This window comes from Dermochelys coriacea, chromosome 2 (genome assembly GCF_009764565.3).
Source record: "Dermochelys coriacea isolate rDerCor1 chromosome 2, rDerCor1.pri.v4, whole genome shotgun sequence".
Lineage (NCBI taxonomy): Eukaryota > Metazoa > Chordata > Testudines > Dermochelyidae > Dermochelys > Dermochelys coriacea.
Window position 1 is genome coordinate 128,770,701 of NC_050069.1, and position 5,733 is coordinate 128,776,433.

Here is a 5,733-nt window from a genome sequence, read left to right on the forward strand (position 1 = left end):
ATCTGGAGAACTGATAAACACAAGCTGTTGAACTCTGTCACAGGACGGTCAGCAGGAACAACAGCCCAGTTCCTGGTTTTAGGTCCCATGGCTAGCTCATCCTTCTTAAAAAGGACCATATCAAAAAACTAATAGTTGTAAGGAAATTGTTGGCACTACGAACAGCAGAATCTACGTCCATAATACTTAATCGCTGTATACTTTGCCTGATATCCTTTTCAATAAACCAGATTACTGGCATACACTGTATACCTGTAACTGATTATAGACCTAGATGGTGATTACACCCAGTATTTAAGTCATGAACATAAAGAAAATGAGAAATCTTATTCATGACAATTTCCACAGTTCACTTTCTAATTCTACTTTATTTACTCTGCAAAGAACCAGGATCACAGGTCTCTAGCCACTGACATCACATATACCACTGCAGAATGTCTAGTTAAGTCTAATTAGTTTAAAAAAAAAATCTCAAAGCCTTCATTAGATAAATGCAGGATAAAATCATAGCAAAATGGTTAAAATATAATTTAGCTCAAAATGTGGGAAGGGAGCTGGGAATCATTTAAAACCGTGGTGCTGCAGGATTCATTTTGGGATATGCAACATGCTTGAACACTCATTTTTATTCCTTGGGAATAAGAAAGAGTGAAGCTTTGCCATTTAAATTCCTACCTGCTGTCTCTTGTTCATAAGGACTGAATATGAAATATAGAGTGGTCACTTACATTGTGGTAGCTGTGGTTCTTTGAAATATCTGCACATGTGGATCCCAGTCATGATGTGTGGTGGCCCCAGTGCAATAGCTTGGAACATTTTCATTAGTAGTGTCCAGTAGGGGTCATGCTTGTTCTCAAGTCCTCATGATCCGCCTCCTAAGGGCACAAAAAGCAGTGACTGCAACTGCCACTCAGTTCTTTCACCACCCAGAATCCATCGTGTAAGATTCTGAATTGCAAGAAGGAAAGTAGGCCATGGGAGCAACATGTCCAGACTTCTCAAAGAAACACAGTTACTATGAGGTAAGTAGCCACTCTTTAAGTACTGCACAAGTGCATCCCAGTCATGATGATTAGCTAGCAGTCACCCTAAACTGAGGTGGGTGTGAAGAGTTAATTGAAAAAAGATTGCAAAACCTCCCTTCCAAAATGGGCAACCAGTTGAGAAGCATTCATTAACAAAATAATGCTTTGTAAATGTATGAGCTCAAGTTCTGGTAGCTGCTCTGCAAATCTCCAGTATTGGCTCTCAACTTAGACATGCAACCGATGTTGCTTGTGAATGAATAAGAATATTTTAAAGGACTTATTAATATTATATACAGTCCTAATACAATCAGATGCCCATTTTGAAAGCTTTTGAGATGAAATAGCCATCCCTTTAGATTTATTTCCATAAGCAATAACATGTCTTAAAGTCTTACAAAAAGATTTTGTTTATCCAGATAGTACAACAATGATCGTTTGACATTCAAGACATACATGTAATTTAACTTCAGCTGAGATGAATAAGGTCGTGAAAAGAAGACTGGTAAATTAATAAACTGATTTGAAAGTCCAATACAGGTGAGTCACATCATACGCACATTTAACTTACGCGTAACTGGTGCGTAAATATGGCCGCAATAAATCTAGCATCCGTGCCGTCAAGGTTCGAGAGGGAGAAATTCGTCAAGCCGTGGCATCAAATGCTCCAATAACAACTAAGGTGACGAGCCAAGTGTGTTATAAGATTTTAGTGAAGACTGAAAAGGAATTAAACTTATGGCTGGAAGACATGAACCGTAAAGTATGCCTATCAATGGCAACACGTTGCAAGAAAAGTCTCTTACCTCTACCCACTGTTCAAACCTCCTGCTAAAGATGGGCAACCTTCTGATGAGAAGAAATTCAAAGCCAGCCAAAGTTGGCTTAACAGTTTTAGGAACCACTTCAACCTCAAAAACGTGCGGACTACTGGTGAAGCTGCATCTGCCAATGAAGAGGCAGCAAAAGCCTACCCCGTACAATTAAAGAAAATCATAGAAGAAAAGGGCTATCTTCCGGAACAAGTTTTAATGCTGATGAGACTGGGCTCTTCTGGAAAAAAATGCCCAACTGCACTTACATTTCGAAATCAGAAAGACAAGCCCCTGGCTTCAAAGCAGCTAAAGACTGTGTGACTGTGTTGTTTTGTGGCAATGCAGCTGGGCATTTAATAAAGTTGGGTTTGCTCTACAGGACTGCAAATCCCCGTGCCCTGAAAGGCAAGAACAAAAATCTTCTGCCTGTGTTCTGGCAATCAAATAAAAAGGCTTGGGTAACAGCAGCATTATTTCTGGATTGTTTCCACAAGTGTGGAAAGGAGGTCAAGCGAAGAGAAAGGACTTGACTGTAAAGTGTTGTTGATCATAGACAATGCTCCTAGCCACGCCGCGGCACTCCAGTTTGTGCATAATGACATTGAAGTAATCTTACCTTCCACAAATACCACCTCCAACCTCTCGACCAAGGCGTGATTCGCTGTTTCAAGGCCATGTACAGGAGGCTTGCGTTCTCACGGATACATAGTACTATGGATGCTGATCCCAATCTTAAATGTGATGGAGTGTTGGAAGTCTTTCAACATTGCTAATTGCGTCACTTATATTAAACAGGCAATGGATGCAATCAAGCCTGAAACAGTCAATGCATGTTGGCGAAATCTATGGAAAGAATGTGTGAATGATTTTAAGAGTTTCCTGACCATTGACAAAGAAGTGAAATGCATTGTTCAGGTAGCCAGGCAAGTGGCTGGTGATGGCTTCATTGACATCCTTGAGGAAGAAATTGAAGAATTAATTGAGAGCCACAGAGAAACACTGACTAACGAAGACGTAGAGGAACTGATAAAATCGTCTACAGAAGATGAAGATGATGATGACGAACAAGAAGAGCCAGCAAGTTGGAATCTTCCTAAATTTGCTGAAGTGTTCCAAGCAGCGAAATACTTGAATGATTTAATTTCTGAATATGATCCATCTATGGATTGAAGTCTCAAAAATCACACGTAGTATTACGGATGATTTGAGACCAATCAAGAAATGTTTGAGCAGCTCAAGAGACAACAGTGACAGTTGCCAATCACCATGTTTTTCAAGGAAAAACAAACAACCAGCAGCAGATAAACCTACGCAATCAACTTCTCGAGCTGAACCAGAGCCAACCACTTCGTCTACAACTCGCTCTCAGTCACTTCCGTCTCCTGGATTGACATCAAGCCGTCACCTCCGTCTCCTGACGACCCCCTGTAATTAAAAATACAGTACTATAAAATTATATTTTGCGTATGTACTCATTACATACTGTACATTACTGTATAAATTATACATTTTACTGTACAGGGTTGTATACACCAAACCATGTACAGTACTGTACTTTATTGGCGATTTAAGGGATTTTCAAAGGTAATTTTGACTACGCGATTTTTGCCTTACATGCTGACTTTAGAACCTAACTCCCACGTAAGATGCGACTCCACTGAAATACTTTTGGAATAAAGGACAGATTATGTCTCAGTCACCCTTTCTATATGAAAAGCCTTATAAGGAGGGTTTATAATTAATACTTGTAGTTCACATATTCTACTTGCTGAGGTAATAGCCACCAAAAATGCCAGTTTCATTGCCAAAATTGCTGAATTGGGAAATTTGCTAGAGATTCAAAAGGAAGTTCCAGTATAGAAGAAAGCACTAGCTTTAAATCCCATGTTGGAGCAATCTTTCTTACAGGAGTAAGAACTCTAAGCCTCTCAGAAATCTGCACCCTCTTCCACTGGTGGATGTAATACTGAAATCACTGCCAAATCACTTTAACTAAAGCAACAGATAGACCCAAGTGCTTTAAATGTAATAAGTAATCCAAAATTATTGGAATACAAACACCAAGAAGGAATGTGATCCTTAAATATGGCCTAGAATAAAAGACATACCACTAGCGGAATGTGTTATTTCCTGTTCTGAAGTTAGATAATGTTCTTCAGCAGTACAGAATATCTAATGAGGACATCCAGAAACCACCCAGACAATGAGATGTAGTGACACTGGATTTGAGTATAGGAGTAAGCTGTGATTTGCAATATGTCATTCTGAATCAGCAGCGTGGTAAACTATTGATTGGACACTATTAGAAGATCAGAGAACAAGAACTGATAAGGCCAATTAGGAGCTATCAGTATACCCCAATCTTTTTCTTACCTTATCTTCCTGATCACCCTTGGAATTAAAAGAAAAATACAGAAGGCAGACGTCAAATGGTGTGACCAGCAAATCGTGAAAGTGTCTGCTATGAATCCCAGACTATTTCCTGCTCAATAACAAAACAGACACTTTTTGTTCTGATTCAAAGCAAACAAGTCTATTTGGGGAAACCCCCACTTTTGGAAGATTTGGTCCAGTAATTAATCTTTAAGTCCCATTCATGGGACAAGGTCACCTTTCTGCTTAGTGAGTCTGCTACACCATTGCTCTTCCCTGGAAGATGAAGAGTTGTCAGACTGATACAAAGCTGGATACACCATTCCCATATAAAACATAGAAGGTCTGATCTTACACCTCTCTGCCTATTCAGACAGTATGGATAGGCACTTGGTTAAAACATCCTCAGAGCTGATGAAATCTCAAACGGCGGTAGTTGGAATTCATAATTATTTGCTAAAGCCACAAATTGAAGATACTACTTGTGTGCAGAATGTCTCTGACACATGAAAATATGCTTTGTGCAAGTTGAGGGTCATGAACCAATCCATGGGATCTACAGTGGGAATAGAAGCAATAGAACTGAAGCAAGAGTTACCATACAAGACTTGGCATGCCGAATGTTTGTTTGGATTCCCAAAATCTAATATCGGATACCAACCTCCTTTATTTTTTTAATATGTGAAAAACAGAAGCCCTTTTCCACAAATTCTTCAGGTACCAATTTTATCAACCTGTCCTAGGTTGATTAGGTCATCTAATTATTGATGTACGCTTGTGAGAAAAGGGATCAGGTATGCATGGGAGGCAGAGACTGAAACTGACTGACATAACCATCTCTGAGAAGTTGAAGGGCCCATTGATCTGTGATATTCCAAGTCTCCCGGGAAAAGAAAAAGCAGAATCAAAAAGGAGGGACGAATAGGTATTGCTCCTTGTAGATTAGTCCAAGATCCTCAACCATCACATCGAGTCTGATGTCTCTGTATCTGTCCTGGTTGTGAGGTTACCAAAGAGGACGATGGAATTCATCATCTTTTTGATATCTTAATCTCTTCTTGGATTAGTCAGAAGATCTCTGCTGGTAAAAGTATGAGGAAGTTTAGTATATTTGAGGAGGAAGAACATGGACAACACTGTTTCTTCCTAAATGCAGGTGCATATAAACCTAGAGATCTAAAAGTGGATCTTAAGTCTTTTAATGGACTCAAGGTCTCATCTGTTTTAGTACTAAACAAGCTCAATCCATCAAACAGCAAATCTTCCGTGGTTGTCTGTACCTCCCTGTATTAATGTGGTGCAGAAAACCATGATGCATCTCATAACAATAGCTTTAGCTGTTTAACAGCATCAGTTGCACCCAGATCAGTTTGAAGAGCTATTTTAGAAATCAACTAGCCTCCATAAATTGATCTGAATCCTCTCTAATTCTGTAGATAACTTGTCCTATTGTAGATAATCATATTTAGACAGCATAGCTTGATAATTAGTTATTCTAACTTGCAGACAGGCTGATGAAT

General features: G+C 39.3%; 1 long non-coding RNA gene across 1 annotated transcript; it reads right to left on the minus strand.

Moving 5' to 3' along the window:
- Positions 1-746: 746 nt before the first annotated feature.
- On the minus strand, positions 747-4,403 carry LOC122458801. Its single transcript, XR_006279076.1, has 3 exons — positions 4,214-4,403; positions 2,457-3,265; positions 747-875 (listed from the first exon to the last, which is right to left on the minus strand). It is a non-coding gene; the product is annotated as an uncharacterized LOC122458801 (long non-coding RNA).
- Positions 4,404-5,733: the final 1,330 nt, after the last annotated feature.